Source organism: Coturnix japonica, chromosome 1 (genome assembly GCF_001577835.2).
Source record: "Coturnix japonica isolate 7356 chromosome 1, Coturnix japonica 2.1, whole genome shotgun sequence".
NCBI classification, from domain to species: Eukaryota; Metazoa; Chordata; class Aves; order Galliformes; family Phasianidae; genus Coturnix; species Coturnix japonica.
In genome coordinates, this window is record NC_029516.1 from 31,008,272 (window position 1) to 31,023,600 (window position 15,329).

The following is a 15,329-nucleotide window of genomic DNA, read 5'->3' on the forward strand; positions in this document are numbered from 1 at the left end:
ATTATTTTAGTGCTTCCTAAGTTTGAAGTCATTCTTAGTTCATTAAAAGGAAAATATTCCCTTCAGATTTACGATCCCCGTGACCTTTCTCTCATTCACAGAAGAATCCGCATTAAAATCACGCACACTCTGTTGTTGCATGACTGATGCTCCTTTAACAGGGTGGTAAAGTCCCAGTGAGATTTGCTGCTGAGAATAATGACATTTTCAAAAAGGGAAGAGAATAACTCTGTTACAGACAGGTGGTGTTGCCTGGTGAGGACTGGTGCCTATGGACTCAGCAAAAGAACTTTTAAGTCTTGGCTTGAACTCCCATGACTGAGACCCTTTGTGACGGCCTTGAACATGTTACTTGATTTCCCTTTTTGACCGGTCTCTTGTGGCAGCGTGGGGTCTACCAATACATTCACACTTGGAATTTCACCACTGATTTTGATTTTCCATGATTATTTCTTTTTTTTCTTTCTTTCTTTCTTTTTTTTTTTTTTTTTTTTTTTTTTTAACAGGGACCAACTGTTTTGTTACAGTGAGCAAGCCCTGCGTTCTGCCTTGTGCTCAGAGAGGCTGCTGCTACATAAAGAAGTACTATACAGTAATTGCAGCGCTAGTGGGACTCCAGCAGCTCTTATGCTGACAGGACTGTGACTGTTTGCAATGGTAGGAAAATGTTGCAAATGTTTCCTACTGTAACCAGAGTAACTCCATTTTGCCACCTATAAAATAATGCTCTCTTCTTTCACAGGGGCATTTGGAGGATTATGACTTGGTGTCTGTCTGTTCATCACTTTGAAAATGTAAAGCACTATGTAAGTGTTATTATTGAAGGGCTGACATCTGTGAAATACAGCGTGTATTATGAATTCTAATTTTAAACTAAGGAAAAGCAAGTAAGCAAGAACTGACCATGTGTTAAAAACACTTGAAGCCCTCTTTCTTGTAACTGTTTATCTACATTTTAAAACCTATGTTTACACTGTAGTAACAGCTGTGTTTAAAGGGGACATGACAGAGCAGACCAATTTGTAAAACTAAACATGATTTTGAAGGGAAAAAAGCTAATGTTTGAAAAAACACTTCAAAAGAAGACAAAAATGATTAAAATAGACATAACCATTTGTTTAAACTATGACTTTCTCAAGAAAAACCGGCCTAATGTAAACTGGCCTATGCATAGTCCAAGCAGCTGTGCTGTGTAGCTCTTACACAAACCACTCATTTCAGGGAGGGATAAAATTAAGACAAAACAGGTCATTCTCAATGAAGGAGCCAAACTGAGGACTGGAATACAAATGAAATGTGTGCACATAGGTGAGATTTGCTCTAAGTAACCCATCAGAAGAAGGCATGCCTACTTTTTTTTTAAACCTTCTTTCCTGCTATGGGGTTTTAGCCATTTGTGTCTTAAGAGTTCAGTGTATTTATTTTAGTCCTCACCTGCAGTGTATCCAGAGCCAGCCTTGGCTAAGTTTATATGAAATAATGAAACGGCTCTATTGTAGGCAGGTATTTCTTTAGGGGTTCTGTAGCTATAGTGTGGTGGTGGGTTTGATGGGTTTGGGGGGGAGGGAGGAGAGCTTTTTTGGTTTGGTTTGTTGTTTGGTTTTTTTTTTTCTTTCTTTTTCTAAGACACCAAAATGCTACTGGAGTAGATTATATCTGTATATTTCATGGGAACTACCAAGAGATCCAAGGTCAAGGCAGGGGGAAATACAGATTAATCATTTGTATCATCATCACATTATTTTTGAGCAAAAAAAATATGCTTTGTTAAGAGGAAGACGTTGTCACATGCCCAAGCACTAGTCACACTGCATTAAATCTGTCTTTGAAATCTCATTTGAAACCTCTTTCATAAAGAATGTTCTCTGTTTATTTGATTCATCCGAGGCTTTGTAAGCTGTGTTCTCTTAGCAGAGGACAGCTGAACAGTGTGAATCAGGGTGGTGATATCATGGTGGTGATATGACTCAAGTAGGTCCTAAGTCAACCTCAAGATCTTTTGAAAATAAGAAGTGAAAGCTGGAAGCAGAGAACAAAGTGTACAACAAACTGACGCAGGGAGAGAGAGCAGAAAAACGAGGGTTTGTGCTATCCTGTTACTTGGAGGAATGGAGAATTTTTTGCATCTGGATCCTGACTCAGTTGAACAGGATGGACACAAACATCAAAGTACCCACAGCCTTACTCACTGTAAGGTTTTGGTCTTGCTCACGAGTTTTTGTCAGCTCCAATTAAAAGGATCCCAAGTCTCCAAAGTGAGGTTCTCCTGCAGTAGGTTTGGTAGCCAGTATCTGCTCTGGATAGCAGTTGGCAGATCCTGTGCACATCTCTGACCTTCAGGTCTTCTGTCAGTCTGGGAGACAGGGCTGTATAATCACAGAGCAGGCCTCTGTGATCCTCGTGCTCAGGGTGCTTGTGGAAGGAAAAGCAGTTACATCAATCACTTTGGTGGAGTTTTCCCCCTTTAGGGGCACTGCCAAACAGATGTTGCTGGCTAATGCTACCTACCTGGAAGCACCCTCTCCCAGGATCCAATGGAAAGTGTGAACCTTGTCTTTGCACATAAATCTCTCCAAGCACAAGGAAATGGACTCAGACACACACGGGCTGCATGGTGAATCTCCTGTCTTTTTGTGCAAGATGCAGCTCAGGAGAAAACAGTAAACTTACTGAATATATATATATATATATATATATATATATATATAATTTATTTATTTATTTGTTTTATTTTTTTTTTCCCTGAACTTGCTTTTCCAGTGGGAAACCAGGGGATCTCTCTGGGAGCAGAGAGGAAATGTTTCTTTGCTGCCCTATCAGGCCTCACCATCAGCTCTGAAGATGGCTGACAGCCATTTTTTGCCACTGTGTAGCTCTCCTTCTGCTCTGTGCTGAGCAGTGATCCCCGGTAGAAAATGTCACCTCTTCATCCACTTGGCCTAGCTCCCTGGCAACTCCCACATCCCTAGTAGGATCTAGGCCATCCTCTTGGTGAAGAGGTTTTCCAATGGGTTTGATAGTTCACATTCAAAGGCAACAAGAATGAGGAGGAAGTTCTCAGAGGAGGGCAGGATGTAAAGGTCATTGTGAACATGAAATTGACATGACCGTGCTTCACAGGGACTTCTCAGGACTATCTACACCTGAGTGTTTGATTGCTTCTTTCCAACAGACTTTTGTTATTTACTTAGGTTTGTGCTGCCACTCACTGGAACTCCACTTCCAGGGAGGGAAAAAGCAGGAGAAGAAAAGAGGAGTGTGTTTAAAATGGTGTTGGCAGCCTGGTAAAGAGGTAAAATCATTGAGCAATCATGAATCACTTAGAAGCATTTTTCATCTATGTGAGTGTCCAGATATACTCATTTCCTGTGTCTTAATTTTAGTAACAAAGAAATCAACACTAAAGATATCAGTACTTGCTTCAGACATGTTTCCTCAGAGCTAGCTGTTCATGTCCCCAGCACGTTCAGTGGCTCCCATTCTGCAAGAGAGCTCTTTTCTATCAAAGGGGCTCAGATATATTAGGTTTTGCTTTTGTTGGTTGGGTTTTTTTTTCCACTTTTCATTGTGAATGGAACTGTAGGTCAGACCACCTGACCTGTTTAGCACTCCTGTAGACACAACTGCATGCAAAGGGCTGATCCTGCAGTATCCTCTATCCACTCAGATGCAAAGACAAGGCTGGCTGACTGCTCCACTTCCCCATCTTTGGTACATGATGATATAAAGCGATGTCATTGTTTTTCATGTACCCCGGAGCCAACTGTGGCATTGCAAATGTATGAGAAAAGGGCAGCTGGAAAAGATTTGCACTGTCAAAACGGTACAGAGGAGCAGAGTGTAAGTGTAAAATTTCTATCTACAGGCAGGTTCTACTTTTTCATGACATGTTTCTACAGAGCTCAGGAGGATAAACTCTGCTCCTCCATGTATCTCGGAAGTCCCACAGTGTAAATAATGCAAACAGTCTATGGGTATGCGGAAATGAGGAACATTTTCCCCATTCAGAAAGCCTGTTGTAGCTCAGTATAATCTGCTTCTGAGGGAGATTGCGGCTATTTTTAAGACAAAATGGTGTTTTTCTTGGTCTTGTGTTCCAGCTAAAGACATTGTAATGGAAAGGTGATAGATTACATACTCAGTTAACAGACATCCCACTGCAAAGCCTCCAGCATGTTGATTCTTTGTATAGAATACCAAGGGAAATGATTTTTAAATTCCAGTTGTATTTACTTGTTGCTGGATCAAGAAGAAAAATGCATTGTATTATTAACTCATTCCCTGGATTCTTATTTTCCCATGGAATAAAATTGTCACATTTAACGTACATATTTCACATTTATAATTATTTATAAAGATGAATGAGCAATTGGAGGGTACCTATAACAGCTCTTCATTCCACTGCCATATTTGGGAGGGTATACGCTAAAAAGAAATACTTTTAAAAATACATATATAGCTGAACAGATAGTTGACTCTGGTGACATTTGATCTACAGTGCCAAACTCTCCTTCTGGACGTAGTAATAAGTTTATATTTATTTCACCAGCTACCCGAGTTTATACATACAAACGCAACAGATTTTTCTGTGGGTTAGATGAACCCATGTAAATACCTGGCTTACATTATTTCACATTTTCACATTAATTTTTAATACTGCGAAGAGTCTTCTCAGCATGAGAAGTGATCTCATTTGACTTTAGATCTGACCCCAAATAGGAAATGGAATACTTGCGGCCTGATTCTTAATGCAGTGTGTCTCATTTTCCAGGTGCATACATCTGGTCTTTAATGGCCATTTTATCAGGACTGCATCATTTCATACTGGCCCTTTCACCATAAATGTTTGATTGTAATGAGATCTGACCGTGGGATGTGTCATCTGTAGTACTGAATACATACAACTGCCTAGCTTTACTATTTCTATCTTCAAGGCATCCCATGTGCTGTTAGGGATGACAGTTTTTTCATGGCAAAACATTGCTGACAAGATATTGTGCAATGCGATTTGCATGACCAAATATCCTGTGAGTAGTTCAGTGGTTAGGATAGGAAACAGAGAGTCAGGATAAGCCTGGCTCTGTTCCCACTTCACATACTGACTCACTGCGTGACCTTGGGGCAAATCGCTTAGGCTGGATTTTCCAAAGGGACTGAGATGTGTGGCTCCCAGCAACAGCCAGGCAGGGCTGGGTGCCTGGCTCCTTTCCAGCTCTTGGAAAGTCTCAGACCCATCCATTCTCCAACTCAGTGCACCCATGTTAGTACACGGACAAGGTTTCTAAAAGGATCTGGATTCTCAGGCAGAACTGCTTACTAAGGAAATTATGTTAATGATGGCATAAATACGCAGTCTTTATCAGCATGTGCAGTTGTCCAGGTACAAGCAGGTGAATAAATGTTTTTCTTTGCTCCTTGAGAAACACAAATATAGTTAGTATTGCTCTCTTGTTAAGTATAGTTAGTTTCTCTTAATTCCTCTTCGAGAAAGAATTAAAAAGACTTAGGGGTTGTCCATATGTTTTCAAACGTAGTTTGCTTACAAACCAGCAGCCAGAGGGCATCTCTGTTGGCAGCAGTTCTTGATGCTGTGGTGGGACATGCTTCTGGACCTGAAGAGCACAGCTTCTTCTTTATCCCATCACTTGAATCAGTCTAGAATCATGTGCCTTTTGTTCTTCTCCATATCATTAAAACATAACCAAAAACACACTCGGACCCTTTCATCCTCCTCTCTTCTTCCAGTCCATGGAAGCAACAACCTCATACCCTCACTGTTCTCCCAGGCATCTTTCTAACCCCTCCCACCTCTGCCTTCCTCTTCTATCACCCTGCCTTGCTTTTTTGTCCTATCAGTAGATGCAGGTGCTGGCACTGGCAGTGCTTTCACTGAGGTAATAAGGTATTGCTGATCCACTGCTGGATGCACAACAACCAGAGTGTGAATACACTGATGCCAGAACTTACAAAATTATCTCCACCTACTCTGCTGGAAGCTGTCTGCAGAACTCGCTTCAAAGCAGCCTGCACGTCACCAGAGAGCCGTGATGTGTGGAGGTCCCTGCTAAGCCAGTGGGGCCGAGTGATAGCACTGCTGCAGAACAGACTTTTTTGCTCTTAAAAAACAAACAAAATGTCATAATATGGGACCAACCACTGTTTCAGCTTGAAGAGAGCAGATCAAAGTGATTTGTCTATCTATTGCATTTGGTGACACATTAGATACCTGTGATGTCTCCCCTGGTCTCCAGCTGTGATTCTGGAAGGGCTCTGCCATAGCTTGGCAGCCCCATACAGATGTGTGGGTATCTAGGTATATCTGAGGCCACCAGACACCACATTCATGGCCCCAGCCACTCACTCCCCTGGGGTAAGTTTGTTGTCTTGAAGTCTTGCCTGGATAGATCAACAAGAATACAGATTGAGGTCTGCTCAGCAGAAGGTGGAAGATGCAGTGCGTCTGCATGCACCATGTTGTTCAGCCTTTGTGAGAGGGGCAAAGGTAAAGGAAAGGAAAACGTTAAGGTGAACAGCAAAACAAATAAAAATGAGGAAGCTTGGCTCGGTACTGAATTCCCTTCAAACAAAGGAGTGCAGAAGAGGAAGGGAGGGGGGGTGCAACAGGGAGGGAATTGTGCCTTGAAATAACTTAGCTCATATACAGTGAATTTCCTTTTATCACTAATAGCCTGGGTCATGGAGACTGAGAGGAAGTTGTCCCATTCCAAATACTTGATATTGCATATACTTGCCTGGCTGCTACTTCTAGATGTGTGTGAATTTAGTTTGTATGTAGGCTGCTCCAAAGGTAATGCTTCCTAATTTATTTCCATGGAAGTTACAACGAGTATAATGACACTATTATTTGGTAAGAGCAAATTCTCAGCTACAAAGCACTATTTTTCAACATACTCACCACCGTTAGCTCTTCATTTCCATCTGTGATGAACAAGAGCCTGCATGCTGTGCTCATAAAAATTTGCCCCAGTAGAGGTGCCCCACTGTTGCTGTTGTGACACTGCCTCACTGTGCTGACACCCAGTGTTTGATCTCCATACGCATTCAGAAAGCATCAGTGGGTGATTTTTTATCTGCCTGGAGGAATTCAGTTCCTTGCTTCATACACACTTCCATCTCAGGTGCCATTGTGTCAGAGTGCCCCTCTGCTGCCAACTGTCATATGGCAAGAAAATATAATGGGATATTGGTGGGAAGGTTCAATCACTACTGCAGTACCAGCAACATCCACCTCTGACACCATTTACCAATGTAATGAAAAAAGAAGACATTTCTTTTGGAGCACTCATCATATATTGGTCTGATATCATAGTTTGGCCCCAATCTTTGCTCTCTCTTACAAGCAAAGATTACTACTCCAGCACTTTTCTTTTGCCCCAATTCCTGACACATATGCTGCTGAAGAGCCTTCTAGTACAGACCTCTAGGTCTGAGAATATTAGAGGCTGCTGTTGTTTGTGCCAACTCTTGGCATTCCCAATGGGTTGCTCTAGCACCTGGATCACAAAGTTGCCCGATTGCCTTCAGACTCATCTGTGCCATCATGACTGATGGCGGCAGCATGAAGCACCATCTGCCACCCAGCACCGATCAGACAGTTCTTCCACTGACTCCCCTGCAGCCAGCTAGGTCTGCTTTAGTGCAAGCTTGCAGAAAAAGCGCAGCAAACTTGCCTTAGATCAAAGATGATGTGGTCTCATCTCAAAGGTTATTTATCTTTAATCTCTGCTTTCTCTGGTTACCCGGCCCAGCAGCTTTACAAGGCTCATGAACTCATGACCAAAGAGAAGGAGCAGCTCGTTCACCCCCCCTTGTTAGCGCTGCCTGCGTCGCATGCCGCCCTGCTGCTCACTCCGATGGCTTTGAAGAAAACTCAGCTCAGCTCATGTGAGGGAGGTGACTGGGCAGATAAATTATTAGTGCAGCAGCTGTGAGGCAGAGAAGTTGAGAGAACAGTTGTGAGTACAAAGAAAGAAGTGGGAGAGCTGGTATAGTCTGCAGATAAGATTAATCCAGAATTCTACAAATTCTACAAATCTCTCGATACAGAGAACTCAACTCCTCCAGTGAAGATTTGATGGAGAGGAAAGCATTCTTTCTACCGGAAGATACGCATATATCTCTCTGCAGCTACTATATTTCCTTATTTGCAAAGCGCTGTGGGCTTCTCCTGAAATCATTTTTGGTGTCTACAAATTAGAAGAAAAATGTTGTCACAAGTTGTGACAGTCTTTGGAAAGCAGCTCTAAGAGAGCAGAGATAAAGCCAGGCACATTAGGACTGGGGGCATTTTATTGCACTCAAGGCCTTGCATTGCTTTCAGTACACATGGGGAACATGTTACGCTATTGACAACTTCTACAAATGCTTTTGTTTTTTCCCCCTTCAAAATTTCATCTTGTATTTTACAGGCTTTCCAGTTTTCATCTTTGTTTAAATCCGCTGTGTTTATTAAAGTAAAGATGAGGTTATAGCTGCTTTTTCATACTCGCGCTACAGTTGCAGGGAGAGAATTTCAGCATAGCAGGTTCTCTCCATGCTCTATTTTTGTCCATTGGTGTGTATTTATTTTATGTGTCTGTTTATATAGGCAAAATATAGGAAATCCATATGTCACAGCATGCCTTATTTGTGCACGTATAAACATATGTAGGATCAAATATAACATCTCCCTTTCCTGATACATATGTACTCCCACACTTGGAAACAGACGGTTCCTCTCAGTTCATTTCTGCCTCGTGGCAGCCTTTCTTAAACAAAATCTGAACCCAAGTGGGTGGGACCTGCAGGTTCAGACCTGCAGAGAAAGGGGAATTCGGAATGGGGTTCTTGAAACAACGTTCTTTGGTCGCAGCTAAAACATCCTGCTGTTCCCACACCGCCCGTTGCCCTCCATGGAGAGAGAGATAAGCTGGAATGCTGACCCACAGCACGGTGGTGGCAAAATTTCTGCATATAGGCCCAAGTGGAGTGAAGCCAGAGTGAGGCCGGCGGTTCACAAGCCACTTCGGGGCTGTGAGGAAGGCCAGTTCGCTGCGGCCCCACTCGCGGCCCTGCGGGGAGCAGCCACGGGGCACAGCGGCGGCCGCTAGGGGGGGACCGGGCTCGGAGTGAGGCGGGGTGCGGAGGGGCGGGGAGCCCGGGCATGGCTGTTTGCTCACAGCGCCCGGCAGCCGCTCCGTCAGCTCGGGCTGCAGCGGGACGTGCCGGCTGGTGGGCAGCTGGGAACCTCCAGCCCGGAGCTGATGCTTCGCCTCAGGATCTCCTGGGCCCGGCGTTGGGGCGGCATCCCCCCCCCCTGTGGTGGCTGCTGGTCAGCTGGGAGGGCCTCTATGATTCTTCCTGAGTTCTACCCCGTGTTAGCTTTAAGACACTAACAGCACTGTAGAAAAAAGCCCCCGCGTATCACTCAGTCAAGCAGTCTAAACATCCATGTTGGAAGCTTTCCAGCGTTGCCCAGTCAATGACCACAGGACTTGTTTGGAGAGCAGTCATTAGCGGTGGCAGCCCTGTAATCCTGCTGTTCTGCCCCCCTGTTCCTCAGGAACTCTCACAGACACGCACACATCCTGGTGGCTTTGCAGTGTGCACTGCTAAGAGGTTAAGTGTGCATTTAACATGTGATTATCACACCCAGAGAGCCCATGACACAAGACAGAATGGGTTTTTATGGTTTCAAGGGGTTACAGCTATGTCAGAGTGCTAGAAGACATCTACAGCTCTTAAGAAATTACACACAGTCAATAAGTAGTGAGTTTATAACTAGGCGGTTAGTTATTCAGGTTCTTCCATGCCTCTTCTTTGGGGGGGAACCTGATGAAACACTTTAAGCACCCTCCATTCCTAGAGGAGATGGCAATGCTTCGGATACTTGATAAGAGAGAGGAATCTGATGCCCCATCTTTCCAATAAAATCCAGTGACTATTTATCATAACAACAAACCAGCTAACTTGTTATATATGTTGGTTAAAACAGTGCTGAGAGTAAATGCATGTATTGTTCTACACACAGGGCTTGGTTAGACCGCAAGAGAAGAAACACAACAGCAGAGATCTAAGCTTAGTCTTAGTTTTCTTATCAGTACATAGGAGATAATCCTGCAGTGCTCATCTTCCTAACATTAGTTGTGTGACAGAGTGTATTAATTTGGAAAATGCATTTGGTTTTATTCAGAAAGTGATATGCAAGCATGATGTAATATATTCTAAGAAAAAATCTCCCGTAAAACGATATACTTGATGCACCTAATTTGAGCCGGCAAGATTTACATAGGATGTCATATTTAATCAGTGTACATAAAATACTCTGAAATGTGAAGTGGTATAAACATTAAGTTACCCCTAACCGGTATCATGCAGACGTTGGAAGTAACAGTATGTGCAGATTTCACTGGCTTTACAGTACATTTAGTGGTGTTAGGAACACAGAAACGATGAAGTTGCAAGGAGAAACTTTAATGTGGCTGATGGATCTGTTCATACCAACCCTTTTATATCTTGCAAACTATTCTACATCTTTGTATTATTTTCAATGTACGTTATTAACTTAATGATTATTCTTGTTCGCATGTTTAGTCCTGAAAATTGCAGTAACATTCTGTTTAGTTCTTTTTGTCTGTAGGATAAATGGGGATTCATCTGAATGTGTGGACATGTACACGTGCTCATGTATTCAAATGGGTAGCATAGACACAGACTCCGAAGCATGTAGTGAGAGGATAAACATGTTGGGTAGATGAGTTTTACATTTCACTGTGGTTGGCCTCTGATTTTTCTTAGGCAGGTTTTAAACTGAGACGGGGCAGGTTCAGGTTAGATATTAGGAGGAAGTTTTTCACTCAGAGGGTGGTGATGCACTGGCACAGGTTGCCCAAGGAGGCTATGGATGCCCCATCCCTGGAGGCATTCAAGGCCAGGCTGGATGTGGCTCTGGGCAGCCTGGTCTGATGGTTGGAGACCCTGCACATAGCAGGGAGGCTGAAACTAAATGATCATTGTGGTCCTTTTAAGCCCAGGTCATTTGATGATTCTATGATTCTGTGAATTGGCTGAGGCCATGTGTAGTTTCCCAAAAATGAATGCCTTTATGCATGCCATCCTACTTCCACTCACACATTTTGGAATGAATTCTTCCCCACATGAATGCTGAGAATCCTATGAAGTACTGGAAAGCTGGAGGCACCCCTCATTTGAAACAGTTTGCAGCTGAAATCCTTGATTTCTGCACCCTTCCTATAAAATATGTATTTTTTATGTTACATAGTTGTACTTCAGAACACAATCTACCATCATTCAACCATCTGAACTCGCAACAGACTCACTTCATCATATGTGAAGTAAAAATGCAGAGACCTCCCAGTTTCCTGCTGCAAATATCGCGTCTAGTATTTCTCTACCCTCACTAGACCCTGTGTCTAGACTTACACAGCAGAAAATTCCTTTTTGAACGCATTGTACACCGCTCGGTGTGGCTGCTGCAAAATCAAATTGTCACAAAATTGCCTGCTGTAATCAGTATCTCGCCACTCCGCTGCGCATGCTATGGGACTGTCACAAAGTCTCCGGTTTCATCAGTCCACAATGAACGCGGTTGCTACAAGTAATCTTAATACCCAATAAAATTACTTTACAGACATGAAAAAGCTTTCTTCCCTCCGGTATTAAGGAATACACGGGGCAGGGCTCTGCAGACTTGCAATATTTAAATGACGATTACAGACAAAACAACAAGATACATTAAGTACTTTTAATAACACGGTCAGAAACCACATGGCTCCTCTTAAAGGCAATCATGGAAGTTAAACAGCAAAATAAGGTGCCTGATTACATGTAGAGTCATGGTGGGATACCTTATTATATATAATTATTTGCAACACACCTGAGTGCTTTTAACACAGAATCTCATAAGTTTAAACAGGTGCAATTTCTCCAAACAACTATGAGATTAGCCAACAGATTAGTGCATTTACTCAGCTTTAAAACAAAGCTTTCTCTCAAGCCAACAGAGTGATGACTCCTATTATACAGTCCTTGTAGAGCTGTGATTGAGACTGGCATGATTTTTCCTTCAAAAAGAACATTGGTATATGGACCATTTAATTATGTAAATATTAATGGTGTTTCTCAGGTTTGCCCTTTTGTTCTTTCTTTCTCAGCCATCTTTTCCTGCATGCTCGGTAAAAGTTTCTAAACAGTTAAATGAATCCAGTGCAACCGATTGCCTGCGACAGAATAAGGATGTGCAGAAGAATTCAGTTGTTCTGCTGTAGGAGCCATTCATAGCAAACTGATTATAGTTGTGACTTCGTGGTGATTTGCAAGGAGCTGCTGCACACTGATAGGATTCTCTCTCTGCATGGACAGCCAGTAGCTGCCTGTGAGCACTGCAGAAGAGCTGTGCCATTGACCTGCCTCTCCTTCATCAGGCCAAAGTCTGTCCTTCTGATGCCCTGCTGTGTAAATTGTATTTTAAAGTTACTTCCCTTGTTTCGAAGGAGTGGGAGTATCCTTACAAAGTCCATGGGAATGTGTACTTTAGAAATAAAAGAAATTCTTTTTGGGAAAATAGCACATTACATAAATACACAATAACATCATTACAGTGACTTTTCTGTTGGAGTTTTGCTGGTATGGTTCTACTGGGGAAGTGTCTGTATAGTATTGCAGCTTCTTGTAAGGGCTTCCCATGACCAAGTACAGGTACCTCTACTGTGGACCAGTCCCCACAGCCCCCTCCAGTCCTGTTGGGACTCTGTAAATACAAATGCTTCTTGGCTGTTCATCCTCCCAACACTCTCGGGACACACAGAAATCAGCAGCCTTACTCATGCCACATGGAGGGAAGGGAGAGGATCTGCCCAAGGCCTGTCGTGAATGCATGGCAGAACATGGAGCAGATCTGTTCAGTTTTTGCTTGCTCTTGCAGACCTTTCTTTTTTTTGGCACCCCCCCAAACTCATCCTGCGGTTCATGAACCTTAACAAACCTTTCAATGAAGCTTGTCTGGGTTTTGGATTGGTAAAGAAATTTGAAACCAGGCAAGGTTTTGTGTTGGTGTGTGCTGCGCTGTGAAAATTTCACATGCCTGTTTTTCACCCCACTTGTTCAGCCATAATACCACGGCACAGCACGCCAGAAAAGTGCAGGTTTTACTGAACAGCACAGTTTATAAGTAGAAGGTGTTGAGAGTGGCGGGTATGGAAAATGGGTTTTCAAGAGTTTATGAATGTTACCACTTCCTTTGGGAATCCACATTCCTTGCAAAATCTATTCCTATTCCCACCCATACAATCCCTTTGTTTTTACTGCAGTGGTCCTGTGTATCTAAGAATTTGGCACTACATATTTGTTAACAGACTCTTCATGCGTAGTTTGAATTACTTGTAAAATCCTGTTTTCTGCAAAAGAAATGCAGAGTAGCCAGGTTAACTGAAATCAAAGGAAAGCCATCTTAAATCTTTCATAAGATTCTAAACAAGAAAGGAAGAATGTCTCAAACTATAGCGGTTTTAATATGTCTGTGCTAGTGCACTCTCGAAAGCAGTTTGCAAGTCAGCCGTGAAAACGTGCAGCCTGAAACATGTTTTTTTGCTTGCACTGAGGCCACTAGACTGCTTATCTTCACCCCAAATGTAGACATGCACTGCAAAAAGAGTACAGCCCGTGCAAGCTCTTGCTCAACTCAGTAGTCCTTATTTATCCCCCCGAGGCTTTTCATTGCTTCCCCTGCAGCCTATGATTAGATAGATGGGAGCAGAGCGAGACCCTTACTCAAGATCAGGCTCTATGCTGTTAGTACACTGGGGAGCAGGGAGCTATGAGAAGCTCATTTACTTTCCTATCATAGCCTGTCTGTGTTGTGTTTTAAGGAACAATGCCTCCCATCAAACTGCTGTGTAAAATTTTATTGTGTCTATCCAAGCTGTGCTAAAATGGCAGGCAAGCAATCTGCCTTGATGCTGTATTTTTCATTTTCTCAGTAGAGCTAAGGTGGAAGGCAGACATCCGCTTTCGGATCCAATTGTGCTGACCAAAGAATCCTCATCTCTGCTGCTTCACACTTCTCCCCATCTGCTCCGCACTCCTGGCTCTGCCAGCAGAAGGGCTTGCAGGAAACTTTAGGTAACCCACTGCAGGCAAGGGCTAAATCCACTCTCAGCAGCCATCTGACACAAAGGAGACTCTTTATATCTCAATGATCACCTCCTTTTTTATTTTATTTATTTATTTATTTATTTATTTATTTATTTCCTTTTTTCCCAGCCTTATTGCATCTGAACACCCCAGACAGAGGTTAGGGCACACAAACCTCTCTGTGTTAGAAGCTTGCCATTTTCCCCAGCTCCGCCTTTCAATTTATTGAAGAACTCATTTTCCTCTGCTTCTCTGAAGTACAGAGAAATGTCTTCCCATGAAAGAGAGTCAAAGTAATTGCTGGAGATGCATGCAGTTTAGGTGTGCTGTGATGGTTCTGGCATGAAATTCCATTGATCTGTCCACTCCTTTTGACCTCTTTTTATTCTTCATGACACGTGTCCTGTATGGTTAGCACATTTTGTTTCAAGCTTCCTGTTCGTTTGCCTTATCTCTTTCCTTGCACGGACACAATAGTTACGAGAAGATATTTACCATCCATACCTTGCACCTCATACTGGTCACACAGAGATGATGATGTACAATTATGTACCTTTGTTTCAATTACAATTTTAAAGTGATTTTTGTGAATCGCTCTATCCCTTAAGCTATCTATCTGCAATGGACAGGAACACAGAAGGTTGTATAAACCCCTACAAATGTGCTGAAAGTTGCTTTTGTCAAACATACCAGCTAACTTCTCGATTAGATAAAGAACTAAGAAAACGACTCTGGTGGATAAGATGGCAATCAAATGCGGAAATCTTCACTGTATAGAGCACCCTGGGGTTTGTTAAATATCTACGGATCTGTTTGTTGTAAGTGACAATGTTTATTCTTGCAAGTGAATTCCAAGATAGTCTGGCTTCCTTGGGGTTTAATCTCGGCCTTCTTTTAGTGTGTTTCTCTGATTAGTTGAAAACTGTAGCAGGTCAGCCAGGCTCTTTGAAGAATGAAGGGTCTCATTCCAGGGTGAGGCCCAGTGAATTTGTGAATGAATGAAAAGTTAATTGAGGAAAAGGGTAGAGCATACTTCAGTCATAGTTAATTTAAGCAAAGCTGATAAGTTAGTAAATAGAAACACCAGTGTATTCTTTCAAGCAGAATTTCTGCTCTTACAGATATCTTAGGTGCTGTTGATCTGGCCATTCTAGGAATTGGTGCTTGTTGCGGACACT